The sequence below is a fragment of the Eucalyptus grandis genome, chromosome 3, assembly GCF_016545825.1.
Source record: "Eucalyptus grandis isolate ANBG69807.140 chromosome 3, ASM1654582v1, whole genome shotgun sequence".
Lineage (NCBI taxonomy): Eukaryota > Viridiplantae > Streptophyta > Magnoliopsida > Myrtales > Myrtaceae > Eucalyptus > Eucalyptus grandis.
Window position 1 is genome coordinate 37,397,214 of NC_052614.1, and position 21,766 is coordinate 37,418,979.

Consider the following 21,766-nt stretch of genomic DNA (forward strand, 5'->3'; position numbering starts at 1 on the left):
CTAGATCTTGGAGATGATTGATTCTGGTGGTGTGTTCCGAGACACCCGAGACTTGATGGACATAAATGGTGATCATAATTTGGTTATTTGACCTATATCTCTTCATGAAACTTGTAAAGGACACCTTGGTACATAACATACTAAAATTTCAGAGGAAACGAAAGAGATTATATGGGTGAAATCTAAAAATTTCGGAGAAGTGTATTCTGGACGACGTGGTAGTGGTTCCAGAGGTTTCGTGGGGTTGTATAAATTAATCTAAAAAGAATTTGGCTTAGAGTTCTTCACGAAAAGTGCACGAAAATGTGTTGGCTATCACTCTGTAAACTTTCGTAATTTTTTATGGCCTTATGAGTATTTTAATCGAATTTATTTGGAAACTGTGCAATTCTGGTCATTATCCGAATATCATGTGCTATTTTGTGGAAATTGTGAAGTTATGAGAAATTCAATTTGGCCATGAATTTTGTATGAAATTGTGATCTTATTGATTTGTTTAGCGATTGTTTGAATATTATGATTTTGGGAAAATCATAGATATTAAATTTAATATTTATTTATGAAAATAAATAAATATAATAATATAATAATATAATAATTAAATAATAATTAAATAATAATTAAAAAAAGGGGATTATCTTATTGGCCATGAATTTCATTGAATTTATTATGCATTGTTGTATGATATTGGTGTATGTATGATCATAAATTGTGATGCATGTGTGTATCATATGCCATGTAATAATAAGATTAAAGGGACGGTGAATGTGGAAAATGATATGTGAGTAAGAGGATGTGGTGGAGGATGAGGCCGGAATGTACAGAGATGCATTGCCGGAATTCCTTGGGAGATTCAGGATGCCCGGAATGTGGGGGGCCGGAAGCCTTGTCGGAGGTCTTTGCCCGAAAGGAATGCCTCGCGATGCCAGGATTTGGGTGCGGGATGCCTGGCTAGAAGGGTAAAGCCGGAAGCCCTGTCGGAGGTTTCTGCCCTAAGGGAATGCCTCGTGATGCTAGTTGAGATGCGAGATGCCTGAAATGTGGGGGGCCGGAAGCCCGGTGGCCATGGGATGGCTGAGTTTGCCGGGAGCCCTGTCGGAGGTTTCTGCCCGAAGGGTTGATGATGAGATTGATGAATGGGTGATGTGGTGATCAAAATTGAAAGATAAAGATGAAAATTAAACCATGATATGATATGCATGATGATATGCATGATGATGATGATGATGATGAGATGTGATGTGATATGATGATCACCTATGATAATATATGCATGATGATGTATGATGATGATGAGAAGTGATGTGATATGATGATCACCCATGATATGATATGCATGATGATATATGCATGATATGTAAGATGATATATGGATGATGATGATGACGTATACATGATGATGATGAGATGTTGTGTGATATGATGATCACCTATGATATGATATGCATGATGATATATGCATGATGATGATGGCATATGCGTGATGATGATGAGATGTGATGTGATATGATGATCACCCATGATATGATATGCATGATGATATATGCATGATGATGATGAGATGTGATGTGGTATGATGATCACCTAGGATATGGTATGCATGATGATATGCATGGTGATATGTATGATGATATGCATGATGCATTGGGTTGTTATTGGATTTCCCTATCTGCTGAGTGGTTGTACTCACCTCTTTTGGGGAATAACATTTCAGATTAGCAGTATGCCGCTTCCTGCTGTCTCGCGGGGGGTATTCTATGGTCTACCGTCTGATGTAGAGGTTGAGTGTGCGGAGATAGATTATCCCTCTGTTCCCGGACTGACTTTTATCCAAGTGCGATGTCTAGTGATGTATGATATCGGCCTGGCTAGGGGCCCTGTCATACAAGAGTTCATTTCTGTGCACATTCGACGGGATGGAGCTATGCGAGGGATGCTGCCGCCGCCACCACCTGATGCACCAGGTTGGGTGTGAGACCTGCGCGCGACGAGTAGGAGCTGGATCTCTTTTTGATGTAGATAATCGATCGATGGGGGGTTTTTGTGCTTGCATGATCTTGAGGGTCGAGAGTCTCTTTTTGAGGTTTTAGGCTGGACATGGCTAAGTCCTAGCTTTTCCTTGTTATGTACCGACCCGAGGGTAGTCCCATCTTCAAAAAAATATGTAAATAATGTGTCGATGTTTGTTTATAAAAATCCCGATGTTTAGCTGGTGTGTATTCGTATCATGGATTGGTAGGGGATAGATGGTGATGTTTAATTTACTTCCGCTATGAGTCGCGTTGGGACCGTTTTGTTTCAAAAAAAAAATGTGTCTGCAAATTAGGACGCTTGTTCGAAAGAAAAAGAAAGGTAATAAAGTGTAATATCGGCGCTGGTGACGACCTGCGAAGGGTTCGGGGTGTCACAGAACTCAACGGCTGTCACTCACCACTTGGGCTTGCTGGTTTGACTGTTTTGTGCAGCCCTTTGATAGGAAATGGTGTAAGAACATCAATCTTTATTGAACATTGCTAATTTTTGCCAAAACACGAGGCGAAGAGTACTCAAAACAGAATGCAAATTTTCTGGACTTTGACTGACATTGCATGAAGACAAGAAACCGCGAGGAAGATCGCAGACTACAACTTTACTAATGAAAGAAGTTGAATAAGGACCATAAAAGAGACTTCTCTTCATATAGTGTTTTGGGATCGTCTCTGATTGAGACTGGCCTAGTTCGCTTTCAATTTTCATATTGCGAAATACAGCGTTCATGTTTCTATCGTCTCTGATCATGACTGTTCAGTTATGGACGATGCTTTTAAGAAAACATACTCCTTTGACTCTCAAATTGGAGTTCTGTTGTTCCCTTCACTTTGTTTGGTCTTTCATGTCTTCAAGTCACCTTAACTTAAGGACTTGATCTTTCACGAGTAAAATTTTTGAGATGCACCCTTTGCATGTGCACATGCGTGCATCTCAGGCTAATATACGTCATTAAATACGACCATTGATGGGTCCAACACAAGATTTGCCGCCAATCCAAGAATTTTCGTGTACTAAATGTACACGCGTCAATATCTCATGCACAAACCTATAGATCAACTTAGGAACTCAAAATTCATTAGGATACTTGTAAGCTCAACCGCGTGACTCAACATGGTGCTTATTATATTTTTTGTCATTTCCTCAAATGAAAGATGGTTAAAATGCACCGGAGATACTTCACGTCATGCATTACATCATGCATCAACAGTGTGATTCTAGTACACAACAACTGCCAAGTGCTGGCGAACTAGCATTGGCTGAGGTGGTGGCCACCGGGGCTGCACCCCTTGGTCCTCCATGGCCATGATCTCCTTTGGGCTTGCCACCATGGCCTCCTCCATGGTCATGTCCATGTCCGCCGCCAGGATCACCGTGGCCTCCACCATGACCACCACTTGGGCCTCCATGACCTCCACTAGGGCCATGACTGCCACGGCCACCTCCATGGTCATGTCCATGTCCACCCCTCGGACCACCATGGCCTCTGTTTGGACTACCATGGCCTCCACCATGACCACCACTTGGGCCGAAATGACCTCCATCAAGGCCATGACCGCTATGGCTGTCACGCCCCGAACCATGGGTACGTGCACATCCTTTGGCAGTTGATTAAAAATGCGACGTCCCAGGACACGTCGCTGACCCATCCTTTTTATCTTTCAATTAAGCAAATGTGGAAGCGAGTTAAACAAATCCCCGGTCAACCAATAAACATAGGGATAGTAAAAACATGCTAGCTATTTTTTTTTTTTTCACAAACTATGCTTAATATATATATATATTAAGTCAATCCTGTGAGTTCATATTTACAAGTCTGTCTAAAGAACTCGTAGGCAACCTACACCCCGGACCCCTTCGACTCGAGCTTTGGATCCTCCACGACACCGTCCGGGATATTGATGTTCATGGGGTGACCTACCTCCCCATCCCCTGTTCCAACGGGCAATCCGTCAAAACCGTAAAGGGGACCCTCCTGAGTATCATTGTGCTCGTTAATGAACCACGCCTTGAAGTGATGAGGCACCAAATGAAGGAGGTCCTCATCGACCCAAATCATAGTCACCACTAACTCGCGAGTTCGAGTGGTCCTGAGGATAGGGAAGAAGGTAGACTCTAATTCCATGTCCCATGGAACCCCAAAACGGATTGGACATATCTCCATACTAAGGACCTGAAAATATTTAACCACGACGAGGTGAGATAAATCTCAACGAGTCAATAGCCTAAACCCCGATTGGGACGCAAATTCGCCTCGAAGGCGGTCCTAAACACGCACCATACAAAACTCACCTCACCTCGGTACGTTCCTACATATTAGCACATTGCATATGCCATTATGAATACAAGAAGCGTAATTAATAACCGGAACACAAAATTTTCACCCTTCAAACATTCAATTGGGTCCTTATTATAAGGTAAAATCGTTTTGACACGTCCCATACCATGCCAAACAGTTATGTCCCATAATCAGGCGCAATAGCATAGCTATTCAGGCGTGTTCTAGTTATTACGACCTATTAGCCACGGCCAACTCAAAAGCCAGCGGTCGTCCGGCGTAACCAGGCATCGTCCTACTCCGTCAGGCATGGCAACGTCTAGCACTACCTGCCTAGATGACATTCTATAAAGGAGCATCGGTTCGACCTCCACTACCTCCACTACGACTCGGCATCTGTTGACGTGGGGCATCCAAACTTAATCAGGCATTGTCCCGCATAAACGCATTAGGGCAGGTTCCGATAAGTGACGATACGAACACATATTTAGCCAAGGCCACCATGCTTTGCATTCAAATACCTCGTTTTCAAATGATGAACTTAGCAGATTTTTCTTCGTATTAAAAATCCTAGTAAAATAATCGTGCATGGTCACGTATTCAAAATCGAACCGTCAAACTTGGTACACTCACATTTTAAAACTCCACAGATCTATATAGTACAAAAAAGATTGGCGTAAAAAACCGACACTTGGCATTTTTCCATTTAAAAGCCTATAAAACCGAGTTTTATACTAAAAATCAATAACTATCATCAAGCAATCAATTGCACATCATAGCACATATAAGCCATCAAACACACTTATAAATCCATTCAAGAAAACAAGCGTAAAATTCTATGAAACGACTAATCCGTCACTAATTACGCTAATTACGGTTAATTAAATAAATCGTGATTAATTAAGTAAATGGCAATTAATTAAGCTAATCCAACTTAATTAACCTAACCATCGTTAACTAACCTAACCAAACTAAACTAACCCAACTAAGGTAAACTAACCTAACCATGCTAGTTAACACTAATCTAGGATTAACCAAACTAATCCTCATTAGCGCTAATCTAACCCCCTAAGTGCAATTAACAACCTAATCAAGGATTAGGGAGTTAACTCACTGGATTAGTACAGCGGTGGCCTCACGGTGACGACAACTCGACGGCGACGAGAACTCGAGACAACCGCAGCTTGCACGGAAGCTCAACGGCGGTGGTGGTAGCAAGGTGGGCTCACGGCCAAGGGGGTTTAGCTGCTGGTGGTTGCTGATCGGTGGAGGTGGCTGTTGGTGGGCTATTGGATGGAGACACTGCTGTGATGGACGGTGAAGCTGGCTGGCATTGGGCTAAGTTGGTGGTGGGCGATGGGTGGTGGGCTGGTAGCTATGACATTGGACGCGGCGTGAGGATGGGGGTTAGGGTTGTTAGGCGTGTGGACATGTGGACGGGCGGTGGGGAGTTGCTGGCAGCTGCTGGTCGGGTGGAGTTGGCATAATGGAAGATGGTGGTGTATGGGGGATGATGGTGATGGTGTTGGCGTGATGGATAGGGGCTAGCGGCAGCAACAAGATGAAGAAGAAGATGCAGCTGAGGGGAAAAAAAAAGAAGGAAAATGGAGAAGATGTGCAACAGGGGTTCATGCATGAGGAGGGAGTTAGAGAGAGAGAGAAAATGGAAGTCAAATTAACAACCAATCAAAAGCTTAGGAGAAATATCTACTCATCATCACATGTGTCCCAAAGTCTTATGCCCCTAAGTCAAGTGCCCAACCAATTAGAAATGAGCTCTAATTCCTCACAAAAACTTCCTTCTTGGGTAGCAAATTCCCCTTTTTCCTCTTGATCCGAATTTCCTTTAATTTTCTTGTTTTTCCGAAAATCGTTTTTCCACAAAATTTTCGGACACGACGAAAATTCTCCGAAAGATGAGATGACGTCCTATAAATGAATTGTGACATGCTCGAACATCCGATTGCCGAAACCGAATTTAATTTCGTGATTAAAATCGACCGAACGCGACTTTCATACAATCTAACCTACCGGGTAGCTTTTATGGATTTTAGCGCATTTGACCCATGGTTGATAATTTTCGATCCACGTTTGTGCATCTTTGAATCGTAGATAACTCTCGGTTGTCATAAATAATATCGTGAGGTTTCAATTACGTGTTACGAGTATAATATCGATAGGAAAAAACCGGGTTATTGCCGTTTGACGCGAATATCGCAATCGTGCGGAACCACCCACAATTTGACTACACAATTCCATCGAATCGACTTATATCCGTTCGCTAATCGATTATAATGGTGTTGTATTGACCCTTGCTGATTATTATAGTCGAGCAGTCGATTTCTAATTGAATTCTCTAGTTTGCCGCGTTTAGATCCCTTAACGGCTTCACCTAATAGATTAGTTAACTCGTGAGTGGCCAGCTCCGAGAAAATTATCATAAGCGCGTCGACAAAACAACCATTTCATATATCCGAATAAGGGCTAAATTTCGGAATGTCACAACTCTTCCCCTCTTATAAAAATTTCGTCATCTAAATTTAAACCATTACAATTCTTCTTCAAAAAGGTGGGGGTATTGACGTCTCATTGATTCTTCACTTTCCCACGTGGCTCCCTCCATTCCTTGGTGTTGCTAGACCACTTTAACCAAGGGAATCATCTTGCTATGTTGCACTTGCTCTTTTCGATCCATTATCTGAACCGGGCTCTCCACGTACAACACTCTTTCGTCCATGTCTAATTCCTTCAAATTCAGCACGTGGGTTGGGTTAGGTTCATACTTCCTCAACATCGACACGTGGAAGACGTCATGTACTTGAGCAAGTCTCGGCAATAATGCAAGACGATACGCCAAAGTCTCAATTCGCTCCAAAATTTTAAAGGGACCGACGTACCTCGAACTTAGCTTTCTTTTCTTGCCAAAGCGCAAAGTACCCCTTATTGGTAACACTTTGAGGAATACGTGTTCACTGACTTAGAACTCCAATGGTCTACGTCACTTATTTGCATAACTTTTCTAATGACTCTGAGCGGTCTTGAGTCTTTCTCGAATAACTTTGACGACATCGACTAACTTTTGAATCAACTCAGGGCCCATAATCTTACGTTCTCCAATTTTGTCCCAACAAACAGGAGTCCTGTAGGCTTTGCCATACAACACTTCAAAGGGTGCCATCTTGATACGCTGCTGATAACTGTCGTTGTAGGCGAACTCAATTAGATGAAGTGGTTCCTCCCAGCTTCCTTTGAAGTCCAATACGCAAGCTCGCAACATGTCCTCGAGGGTTTGAATGGTCCTCTCAAACTAGCCATTCATCTATGGATGATAGGCCGTACTGTACTACAGCTTCGTTCCCAAGGCAGTTTGTAAACTTTTCCAAAAAGCTGCAATGAACTTCGGGTCTCGATTTAACGTGATTGTCATTGGCACTCCATGAAGACGAACTATCTATCGCACGTACAACTCAGCATATCTGTCTAATAAAAAGTCCTTTCATACGCCGATGAAGTGAGCAGATTTCATCAATTCGTTGACTACAACCCATATGGAATCATTACCTCACTGACTCCTCGGTAATCCCATCACAAAAACCCATTGTGATATGTTCCCATTTCCACTCGGGAATCTCGAGAGGTTGCAAAAGTCCTCTAGGCTTGCAATGTTTTGCTTTCACTTGCTGGCACATTAGACACTTGGCAACATGTCTAGCGATATCCGCATTCATACCGGTCTACCAATAGTGTTGACACAGATTCTGATACATCTTCTTACCGCCTGGATGAATGCTGTAACTACTACGATGGGGTTCTAACAAGATCTCCTCCTTAAGCTCCGCATTGTCAGGTACGCACAATCACCCACGAAACTTTAGTGTTCTGCTCTCGGTAACTTGAAAGTCAGGTTTCCTCTTTTCTGCATCCTCCTACAGAATTTTCTGAATTTCAGGGTTCGTTGACTGCAATGTCTTAATCCTTATCTGCAATTCCGGTTCAATTTTGAGGGTAGCCATGAGACTTGAAAGATGGCCTACCGCAAACTTGAAATCGAATCTCGAACTCCTTTGAGTAGGATCCACTCCTGAACCATCATCTGTGCAATTGATGACTTCTGACTTAATGCATCTGTGACCTTATTAGCTTTTTTAGGATGATATAGGATGTCACAATCGTAGTCCTTGAGAAGTTCCATCCAACGGCACTATCTTATGTTCAGTTCCTTCTGAGAGAATAAGTACTTTAGGCTCTGGTGGTCCATAAAAATCTAGAACTTTTCTCCACATATGTAATGTCTCTAAATCTTTAGGGCAAAGATGATCGCTGCTAGTTCTAAGTCATGTGCCGGATAATTCAACTCATGAGGCCTCAGCTGACGGGATGCATATGTAGCAACTCTTCCATGTTGCATTAAAACGCAGCCCAGTCCTCTGTACGACGCATCACTATAAATTTCATATCCTCTACGACCTGACGGAATCGTCAACATTGGTGCGATAGTCAACTTCTGCTTAAGCTCTTGGAAACTACGCTCGCACTTATCTGTCCATTCAAACTTCTCTTCCTTCTTTAGCAATCTAGTCAGAGGCATGGCAGAAAATCTTTCCATGAATCGTCTATAATAGCCTGCCAATCCCAAGAAACTTCAAACCTCGGTCACCGTCATTGGTCTCAGCTAATTTATCACAGCCTCAATCTTGGTCGGGTCCATGGAAATCCCTTCGCCATAAATTACATGACCAAAGAAAGCTACACGAGTTAGCCAAAATTCACATTTACTGAACTTAGCGTACAACTCGTGTTCTCACAAGGTCTGAAATAATGTCCTTGAGTGTCCTTCATGCTCCTCTAGACTTCTCGAATATACCAAGATGTCGTTGATAAACACAATCACGAACTAATCCAAGTACTCCTTGAACACTCAATTCATTAGATCCGTGAAAGCAACTGGGGCATTAGTCAAACCAAAAAGCATTACGGTGAATTCATAATGACCATAACGCATACGAAAAGCCGTCCTTGGTATATCCTCCTTCTTAATCCTCAGCTGATGGTAACCTATCCTTAGGTCAATCTTGGAAAATATTGACGCTCCCTGTAACTGATCAAACAAGTCATCTATCCTTGGCAACGGATACTTGTTCATGATGGTCACTTGGTTGAGTTGCCGATAGTTGATGCAAAGGCGCAATGAACAATCCTTCTTCCTTACAAATAGAACTGGTGCTCCCCAAGGCGACGCACTAGGATGAATAAATCATTTGTCCAACAACTCCTGCATTTGTACCTTTAGCTCTTTTAATTTTGACAACGTCATACGGTAAGGAGCTTTAAAAATTGGCTCCATCCCAAGGGCCAACTCAATCACAAACTCGATCTCCCTTTCTAGGGGCAAATTGGGCAATTCCTCAGGAAACACGTCAGAAAACTCCTGCACTACAGCAATGTCCTCCATCTTCGGCTCCTCAACTGATGTATCAACTATGGTTGCCAAATAACCTTGGCAACCCACCTCTAACAAACGGGTTGCCTCAAGTGACGAGATTAAGGTAATTGAGGGTCCTCCTCGACTTCCAATAAACTCGAAACTTTCACTCGCTTATGGGTTAAACTGAATCGATTTATGATAACAGTCTACAATAGCTCGTTGCTTGGTGAGCCAATCCATACCAATAATCACATCAAAATCAAATATGGCCACCACAATCAAATCTATCATTTCCTCTCGCTCACCAATCACTAACTTGCAACCAGGACACCCTATTGCTAACAACATTTTATCCTTTAACGGGGTGCATATACTAATGACTGCTTTTAACGGTTCTGGACTCAATCCTACCAACCTAACAAATTACTTAGCAATAAATGAATGTGTGACTCCAGGGTCAAATAGAACATAAGCAGCATGGTCGTTCAACGAGACCATACCTGTAACCACGTCTTGTGAGTCCTGCACCTCCCTTCGGGTGACAGCATACACAATTCCTAGCATCGGAGGCTTGTTCAAAATACCCTATGGTGCGTTCTGTGATGCACTCCCTCTTGGTTGTCCTATCTACGGCAGTGGCGCTTGTGCTCCCATGAGCCTGCGCAGATAGTCTTTGATCTGGTGGCCGTGCTGACCACATCAATAACAAGCTGATGTCCTAGTAAAACACGGGGCCGATCCATGTCTACTTCAATAGAAATGGCATACACCATTCGAGTTGGGTGCTGGCTTTCCAATCCAACCCTTACGGTTAGAGGAATGGAATACCTTCCTCCTATCATCAGCCTTTTCCTAAACTAATTGTTATCTCTGTTGGGCCTGAACTGCAACCCAAATGTGGCGGCTCACTTGTTTAGATTCCTTTCAATCAACTGGGCCCTCTCGTACTGCTCATTGTAGTCCTTGAGATTTAGTGGTACTAGCGGATCCTTGATCTTGGGCTGTAGACCGTCTTTGAACCTCCTTGCTCTGTCCACTGGGTCTTCAATCAGCCTCGACGCATACTTGGATAACTCTACAAACTTCGCCTTGTATTGGTCCACTGACATCTGACCTTGACGAAGACATTGAAACTCGGCCATTTTCTGCTCTCTAGCGCAATTTGAAAAGTACTTCTCATAAAAGACCTCCATGAAGGCATTCCACTCTGGAACAGTACCTTTGGGAAACACTCTCCATTTGGTGGCTTCTCACCAAGTGCTCGCATTCCCTTGCAACTGGAAGATAGCTAAGACTACTTTGTCTTCTTTAGAGCACCTTCGCAGTGTGAAGACTTTCTGTAGCTCTCAGATCTAGAGGGTTGCAGCCTCAGGATCGCCTGCTCCTGTGAACCTCAGCAGTTTCAATTTCATGAACTGTTCCACCAACTTATGCATCAGCCGTCCACCATTCCCATTTCCTAGTGGGACTTCAACAGGTGTGGCAGCAACAACAACAATAGCATTAGCGGTAGCAGTGGCGGCGGTGGGAACAGCAGCTTGATTGTGAGCCTACTGACCAATCATAGTCCCTAAAATCTCTAGCACCTAAACAATCCTATCCAACCTAGGATCGCCTGGTGTTCCTCCCCCAGTACCAGCCTAAGGTGGTACTCTTTCCCTCGCACTAGCCTGAGCCGGTGCTCTACCTCGAGCACTGATCCTAGTCGGCGTCCTTCCCCGAGTAACAGTCGAAACTGCCCTCTTTCAAGGAGTCCTCTGCTCAGGATGGCTCATCTTGCAGAATCTTTACAGAAACGTACTTTTCAATTCTAACACATAATTAGAAATTTGAGCGACTCGCACAAAACAATCAATCAATCACAAGTATTAGCGTAAGGAAAATGTCTTTCCTACTAACTATCCCAAAACCCATCGCACCTTATCACTCTAGACATTGACTAGGCTCTTATACCACTTCGGGTGGGGATGTCACGCCCCGAACCCCGGGTACGTGCCCATCCCTCGGCAGTCGATTAAAAATGCGACGTCCCTTGACACATCGCCGACCCATCATTTTTATCTTTCAATTAAGCATATGCGGAAGCGAGTTAAACAAACCCCTGGTCAACCAACAAACATAGGGATAGTAAAAACATGCTAGCTTTTTTTTTTTTTTTTCACAAACTATGCTTTATATATATATCAAGTCGATCCTACGAGTTCATATTTACAAGTCTGTCTCAAAAAGAACTCCTAGGCAACCTACACCCTGGACCCCCCCAACTCGAGCTCTAGGATCCTCCACGACACCATCTAGGATATCGATGTCCATGGGGTTACATACCTCCCCATCCTCTGTTTCGACGGGCAGTCTATCAAAACCCTGCAGGGGACCCTCTCGAGTATTGTTGCGCTCGTTAATGAATCACGCCTTGAAGCGATGAGGCACCAAATGAAGGAGGCCCTCATCGACCCAAATCGTAGTCACCACTAACTCGCGAGTCTGGGTGGTCCCGGGGATAGGGAAGAAGGTAGACTATGATTCCATGTCCCATGGAACCCCAAAATGGACTGGACGTATCTCCATACTAAGGACCTGAAAATATGTAACCATGATGGGGTGAGATAAATCTCGGCGAGTCAATAGCCCAAACCCCAATTAGGACACAAATTCGCCTCGAAGGTGGTCCTAAACACACACCATACAAAACTCACCTCGTCTTGATACGTCCCTGCATTTTAGCACATCACATATGCCATTATGAATACAACAAGCATAATAACCAAAACACATAATTTTCACCCTTCAAACATTCACATGGGTCCCGATTATAAGGTAAAACCGTTTTGACATGTCTCATACCATGCCAAATAGTTTTGCCCCATAATCAAGTGCAATAGCATAACCATTCAAGCGTGTTCTAGTTATTACGACCCATCAGCCATGGCCACAACAGTCATCTGGCGTAACCAGGTATTGTCCAGCTCTGTCGGGCACGGTAACGTCTAGCACTACCCGCCTAGACAACATTCCATAAAGGAGCATCAGTTCGACCTCCATCGCAACTCGGCATCCGTTGACATGGGGCATCCGAACTTAATCAAGTATCGTCCCGCGTAAACGCATCAAGACAGGCTCCAATAAGTGACCAAACGAACACATATTAAGCCATGGCCACCATGCTTTGTGTTCAAATACCTCGTTTTCAGATGATGAACTTGGCCGATTTTTCTTCGTATTAAAAATCTTGGTAAAATAATCGTGTGTGGTCACGTATTAGAAATAGAACCATCAAACTTGGTACACCCTCCCATTTTAAAACTCCACGGTTTCATATAGTACATAAAAGATTGGCGTCAAAAACCAACACCTGGCATTTTTCCATTTAAAAGCCCATAAAACTGAGTTTTATACTAAAAATCAATAACTACCCAATTGCACATCATAGCACATATAAGCCATAAAAAAAACACGCATAAATCCATCCAAGAGAATGAGCGTAAAATTCTACGAAATGGCTAATCCGTCACTAATTACACTAATTATGATTAATTAATTAAATCCCAATTAATTAAGTAAATTGCGATTAATTAAGCTAATCCAAATTAATCAACCTAACCATGGTTAACTAACCTAACCATTGTTAACTAACCTAACCAAAGTAAGCTAACCTAACTAAGGTAAACTAACCTAACCATGCTAGTTAACACTAATCTTGGATTAACCAAACTAATCCTCATTAGCACTAATCTAACCCCTAAGCGCAATTAACAGCATAATCAAGGCTTAGGGAATTAACTAACCGTGCCTTACATAGAGGCTCAGAAGCAGCGGTGGTAGCAAAGTCGGCTCATGGCCAAGGGGGTTTGGAGCCGCTAGTCGTGGGGCTATTGGCGGTTGGTGGAGGTGGCGACTATGATGGACGTGGCGGTTGGATGGAGCGCTTCTCGGCGGTGGTTGGACGAGCGTGGCTGATGATGGAGTTGCTAGCGACATTGGATGGGCTGGGGCTGGCGTGGGGTGAGTTGGTGGCGAATGGTAGGTGGTGGGGGGTGGTGCTTGCTGTGGCATTGGGGAGACAAGTGCTAGTGATGGTGTGGACATGGAGGGGTGTGGATGGGCGGTGGAGGGAGTGCGAGCGTGAGATGATTCGATTTAGTTAACGGTGGATGGTGATGAGATGAAGGTGGAGTTGCATTAAAAACTATGAATATTCTCGGTTTACAATGAGTCTTTTGGCGAGTGGAATATGGTGATAAATGGTGGGGATGATGGTGATGGTGCTAGTGTCTTGGATGGGGGCTGGCAGCAGCAACAAGATGAAGAAGAAGATGAAGCTGAGGAAAAAAAAAAGGAAAATGGAGAAGATGGCAGTAGGGGCTCACGCATGAGGAGGGAATTAGAGAGAGAGGGGGGATAAAATGGAAGTCAAATTAACAACCAATCCAAAGCTTAGGAGAAATATCTACTCATCATCACATGTGCCCCAAAGTCTCCATGCCCAACCAATTAGAAATTAGCTCTAATTCCTCACAAAAAATTCCTTTTTAGGCAGCAAATTCCCCTTTTTGTTCGAAAATTGTTTTTCCGCAAAATTTCAAACTCGACGAAAATTCACCGAAAGATGAGACGATGTCCTATAAATAAATTGTGACACGCTCGAATGTCCAATTCCCGAAACCGAATTCAATTTTGTTGTTAAAATCGACCGAACGCAATTTTAGTACGACCTAACCTACCGGGTAGCTTTTAGAGATTTTAGTGCGTTTGACCCGTGGTGGATAATTTTTTATCCACGTTTGTGCATCTTTGAATCATAGATGATTCTCGGTTGTCATAATATTGTGAGGTTTCAATTACGTGTCCCAAGTATAATATCGATAGAAAATCGGGTTATTACCGTTCGACGCGAATATCACAATTGTGCGGAACCACACGTAATTTGACTACACAATTCCATCGAATCAACTTATATCCGTTCGCTAATCAATTATAACAGTGTCGCATTGACCCTTGCCGATTATTATGGTCGACCGGTCCATTTCTGATCGAATTCTCTAGTCTGCCCCATTTATATCCCTTAATAGCTTCACCTAATAAATTAGTTAACTCGTGAGTGGGCAGCTCCGAGTAAAATTACCATAAGCGCGTGGACAAAATAACCATTTCGTATATCCAAATCAGAGGCCAAATTTCAGGATGTCACAATAGCTGCCTCCATGGTCATGTCCGTGTCCAACACTTGGACCACCATGGCCTCCACCTAAACCACCATGTCCTCCACCATGACCACTGCCTGGGCCTCCATGGCCTCCACCGTCAAGGCTGTGCCCGCTGCCACTGTGATGGCCGTGATTAGACATATCGGTTACTCTCTCTCCCCTAGCTCTATGAAATCTTGTTCTCCAAAGCTATGGTAGCTAAGATTGTCTGGTGATTGAAGGTGGGAGAGACGGGGAATTTTATTGGAAATGATGTTGGAATTTTTCTATAATATGGGCTTACATTAATTAATTAATTTTCTATTTAAATAATTGGGTTAATGGATATTTCAATATTTGTTAAACCATAGAGTGATCTTATTGAATTGGGTTTTGGCATCTATTAATAACGTGCCTAGTTGAGTAGAAAAGTGTAAGCAATTTTGTTTAATTGAAACCCATAATGGGAATGGCTCAGTTGACACGCTGTTGATTAGGGTTTGCTAGGTCCCCTCTCTAGCCTATAAAATGGTAGGTTATGCCTATTAGTTGCTTTAATCCCATTAAAAGCTACTATACTGAAATAGGTCATAGAGAGGAAGATCTGGCATTCCAATAGATCTTTGATTATTAGAGTGATCTATTTTTCTTCAAGTGAAGCAATGGCTCAAACAGGTACGCTTTAATTCCGATGTGCTTATTGATCTCGGTATTTTACAGTCATATATGGATCCGATTCTTCTTGATTGATTAGTTATTTATATGAATAAATTTTATACAAATGAGACTGGGGGAAAATCATCTCGCCGGTGACCAAGGAGTCATGGAGGAAGGCCGGTGGTTTGAAGTGTACACCGCCCCATGACGACTAGCAGATTATGAACTTCACTGATGAATGGAGTTGATGAGGGGGCATGAGAGAAACTTTTGTTCATAGAGGTATAATGTGTTTGGATCATGACTAATGGAGAACGACCTAGTTCGCTTCCATTTTCTTGTTGATAATCAGAAGTAATGGGTAGCACTGTGCTCATGTTTCTATTGTCTCTCGTCGTGACTGGTCTGTTGACGAATGATGCTCGTGAAGAAACATGCTTGTCTTCAATCGGAATTCTGTCTCATTCATTTGTAACCAGTTTTTGAATGAGGTTCAAGGACATCTCATGCACAAAGCTACAAATACATATCATATCAGGAACCTCGTAATTCATTAGGATACTTGCAAGGGCAATTACACTACTGACTCCACATGATGCTTATTAGTTTTTTAGTCCTTTTTTTCCTCAAATACAAAATAGTTAAAAGACACCGGAGATAACTTTACAGCACGTATCAACCATGGGACACTAGCCCCCAACAACCGGCAAGCCATGGCGGACTAGCATCCGCCGTGGTATTGGCCACCCCTAGGACCATGGCCACAAGGGCCATGCCCACCTAGTTCACCAGGTCCACCACGGCCATGGTCTCCTCTGGGCTTGCCGCCATGGTCATGTTCGTGTCTACTGCCTGGACCACCATGGCCTTTGCTAGGACCACTGTGGCTTCCGCTAGGGTCACCGCCACTAGGGCCTCCATGGCCTCCTCCGCCACCAGGGCTGTGCCCATCTTCGCGGTGATGGCCGTGATCAAACATTTGGTGAATCTCTCAAGGAAATCTTGCTCTCCAAAGGGTTTTGCTAGCTGAGATGGTGTGTGGTGATTGATAGTAGGGGGATATGGGGATTAATATAGGAAAATATCTAACTGGGCGTCTAGGGAGTCACGTGGAGGACCAGTGGCTTGGAGTGTACTGCCACACGGCGACTGATTGGTATCCTCCCAAGGAATTAACTTTCCCCGCGTTTCAGCCTCTATCCCTTATCGCATCCGTGTCGGCTATTTTTCGTTTACTTGTACAAACGCGTGTGTTAAACTGAATTTGGAATGTTCTATCAAGTGGGATTGACATGGAGGCCATCAATTTTCTACGGCTCAAATTCGGTTTTGTACCGTTCGGAGGTGAAAATCATGTCTTGAATTCAAGGCCTGTTGGAATTCAAGTCAGCGGAAGACGACTTACCGGATTCCGATGCGCAAACAGCAAATAGCCCCGGAACAAACGTTGAATTGCCGATGAAACACGAACAACACTTCCTCACGTTAGTCTGGATGCAATCACAAGGAAAACACCTGATTTCCACGGCGTAAATGCCGATTGTTCTTGCAAAAGTGAAAATGGAATGCCTTCTTCTTCTTTGGAAAGGGAGAGAAAATTTTGGTGCGAATGATTTGCCAACCGGTCCAACGGTTGTGTTCAGGAGGCTTTTATACGTCTCCCTTCGTACCCCTCCATTAGTGTCTTTCCATCGTAACGCATCAAGAAGAAACGGTGCGTTCCAATCGCACCCCATCATGGACGTACCAGCTAAAGTACAACATCTCCCACTTAGACATGATGGGCTTGATAGCACTCTATCAAGAATATAAGGCATTCAACATTCCTCAACTTTACAAAACAATTCATACTGGCAAATAAGCTATGCGACCAGTGAGTACACCTGCACTTGGGAGCTTAAATTATGCACCTGTTAGGGATGACATAATGGCTACAACCTTGAAAAGAAATAAACAATTGATGTCTCACAGTACCCCAGACATATTTTGTTACATCAGTCCAAGTATACCTATCCCTTAAAGGCTATACTTGATTATTCTCAAAAGCACACCATGTATTTACAATTATATCCGCAATCACATAAGGCGATATAATTGGTCGACCAATAAATATATGTGATAGATGTAAAACAACAATAGTCTTCCTTCGCACTCATGTCTCTCTCAATTTCAGAACAATTGCTTTCCTAGACACGTCCCATAGGCCATATCTATTCTTGACCGCCCGTAACATGCTAAAGTAGCAACATTGATCTTTCACTTCGAGAATATAGTCAAAAGTAACATAGGACACAAAATTGAGGTAAATTATAAATTACCTCAAGGGCTCACATGATGAGTAAATAGGGATAATTTTACTCATCTTCCCTTATTGTTCGTACAATGCACATGTAGTATGAATTACATGCTATAGTGGATTACTCTTTCTATAAGAGCGTATGTCATTTATCAAATATATCCACCATACAGATCTTAGCCTAAACATAGTCACGTGCTTCTCACGTACTCATGTTTAACCCGAGTGCTATATCAGCTTGCTTTCTATAGCGCCCAATTAAGTACTCGCATCTAGCATCTTTCAGGCATACATGATTGTGGGAATATCATGTTCGGTCTTGTTATAAACAAATCACAGACCTCATCTTGACTCCAATCAAGGCGACATATTTTATGTACCAGACTTGCTCTTTAGCATTTATTTGTACATAACGTCTCATCTCAACGTGCTAACTAAAGCACTTGAGGCGATTGCTCGTGTGAGTGAGCTAATCATTACCTGCTGACATACTTTTCAATAATACATGTGTGTTTGTGCTAGTCTCATAGTGGATTTGTACTTATTGATAAAACATCAAATCACTAATAAATAAACAAGTACAATACATATGTTCATAAATACATAAACCAATGATCCTCTACAATAACAGTTCTCACATTCTACACAATCCTAGTGACATCCTATGGGTCAAGAATATGTCTCTAGGAATAGCCTTCGTAAATGGATCAGCAACCATTCTATTGGTTGAAATGTATTGCATGATCACTTCTTTATGCGCTATAATATCTCTGATGAAATTATTCTTTATGTCAATGTGTTTTGTCCTTCCATGATACTTGGGATCTTTCACATAGGCAATGGCTGCTTGACTATCGCAATAAACTGTCACCGGTCTTGGAACTTTAGTCACATTGGCTAAATTTTCCAAGAAACGTTTTAGCCATACTGCTTCTTGCACTGCAGCAAAACATGCAATAAATTCTGCCTCCATCGTAGACAAGACCGTGCATGTCTGTTTCTTGCTATTCCAAGAAATCGCACCTCCATTGAGCAAGAACGCATATCCAGAAGTCGATTTACGCTCATCTAGGTTTCCACCCCAATCGGCATCTAAATAACCCAATAGGCATAAATCATTCCCTTGGTAACAAAGTCGATAGTCCATGGTGCCCTTCAAGTATCTCAGAATCCTCTTCACTGCTTTCCAATGTGCTTAACCGGGATTTGATTGATGTCGGCTCACCAATCCCACGGCATAGCATATGTCGAGTCGAGTACACATCATAGCATACATCAAACTTTCGACTGCACTAGCGTAAGGAACAGTTTTCATCATTTTAATTTCTTCTGGAGTCTTAGGACACATCTTAGTACTTAAGCCTTCACCTTGCATGACAGGGGTATCTGTGGGATTACAATGCTGCATATTGAAACGCTCAAGAATCTTCATAATATAAAACTCTTGTGATAAAGTAAGGAGTTTCCTTGATTGATCTCTTTCGATCTTAACTCTTAATATATAAGCAGCTTCTCCCATGTCCTTCATCTCAAAATTGGAGGACAACCATTCTTTTATGGTGATAACCAAAACCTTGTCATTTCCAGCCAACGGAATATCGTCCACATAAAGTGATAAAATCACAAATTTATCTTTGGACCACTTGACAGATACACAGTGATCTTCTTCGATCATCGTGAAACCAAAAGTTATTATTGCTCGATGAAAACGAAGATACCACTGTCTAGATGATTGCTTAAGGCCATATATTGAGCGATGAAGCTTGCAAACTTTATGTTCTTGACCTTTACCTATGAAACATATTGGTTGTTTCATATATATTTCCTCATCTAATTCTCCATTGAGAAATGCCGTCTTTACATCAATTTGATGTAATTCAAGGTCCAAATGTGCAACGATGGCTAGAATAAGCCGTATTGAGGCAAACCTTACAACTGGTGAAAAAGTTTCCTCATAGTCTATACCCTCTTGTTGAGTATAACATTTTGCCACAAGGTGAGCCTTATCCTTTTCAATGGATCCGTCCGCCCTACGCTTAATCTTAAAGACTCATTTGTTTCCAATGGCCTTACGATTGGGTGGTAGATCAACCAAATCCTAGACATGGTTTGCCCTCATTGACTCCATCTCATCTTCCAAAGCTTTTCTCCATTCTTCTTTATCAGAGGATGAGAGAGCCTCTTGAACAGTCTTAGGCTCGGCATCATCTTTTTGAGCAATCATAAATGCTTCCCCTTCAATCTCAAATCGACGACGGGGAATACTTTTACGATTACTTTTACGCAATTGAATTTCTCTTGAATTCAATTCATTAGGCAATGCAATACTCTCACTAGGTCTTGCATGTTGAGGTAAATTTTCATTTCTCTCTACAACATCAGTGGGTGTGTTATCAGGATCTTCAATCTCATATAATTGGAAGTCCTTATCAATCTCACCTCTACTAGGAAAATCGTTCTCCAAGAACGTGACATCTCGTGACTCCATTTCGGTCACACTTCCATTAGCTTGTTCACCTATGAACATGTACCATTTGGAATGTTCAGAATATCTTATAAAGATACATTTCTTCCCTCTAGGACCTAATTTGCCATATTTATGGGAAGAATCATGAATATAAGCTGCACATCCCCATGAGCATATACTACTCAAGTCTGGTTTCCTACCAGTCCATAATTCATAAGGGGTGGAAGTGACCGATTTTGAGGGCACTCAATTAAGTATAAGGGCAGCAGTCAATAACGCATCTCCCCAATAGGAGATAGGTAAATTTGCTTGCACCATCATAGACCTAACCATTTCCAATAGGGTTCTATTCCTTCTCTCAGCTACCCAATTTTGTTGTGGAGTACCAGGAATAGTCAATTGTCATACAATTCCTTTTTCATCACAAAGAGCCTTGAATTACTTCGATAGATACTCACGTCCACGATCGGTTCTCAATGCCTTTATTGTTTTGTTCAACTGATTCTCTACCATCGCTATATATCGTTTAAAGCAGTCTAATGCTTATGACTTATGGGAGATCATAAAGACATAACCGAAACGTGTGAAGTCATCTATGAAAGTGATGAAATATGAGGCTCCATGCCTTGCCCTCACATTCAAAGGACCACAAATGTTAGAATGTATGAGATGCAATGGAAATTCAGTTCTAGTCCCTTTACCGAATGGTTTTCTAGTTACTTTTCCCGCTAGACAATGTTCACATACGGATAGACTAACAAAGTGAGTGACCTAAAAGGCCTTCTCTAGCTAATATTTGCATTCTTTGCAATCCAATGTGACCTAATCTAGCATGCCAAGTACTTGCATCAATCTCAACATTACTAGAAGATGCAATTAAAGAAAAACAACCATCGACATTAATATTGTACTGATCATAGTCAATGTCTAACACCATAAAACCATTCGATACATGACCTGAACCATAATAAATTGTTCCAAACAAAATGTCAACACAATCACCATGGAAATTCAATACATAACCTAAGCTAAGAAGAACAACTACAGAGACCAAGTTTCGTCGAATATCTAGAGCATAAAGGACATCATGCAAGAACAGGTTTCGACCACCAAGTAAGATTAATTTACATGTGCCGATACCCTTCACTTCAACTCTTGAGTTATTCCCAACATATATCCATCTTCTTCCAGGCGGTATCCGATGATACTCCACAAATGCTTCTCGGTCTCTAGCTACGTGGTCTGTTGCTCCTGAGTCTATAGTCCACATTGGATGAGATTCAGCAAGCATTACAGTACTAGAAACAAAAGCATTACTCAAACTAATGGAGTAATAAGGTACCTTTTTCGGCTCAGTACATTCACGAGCAAAGTGACCCATCTTGCCACAATTGTAGCACTCCATCTTGGCCTTGTCCTTCTTCCCACCACG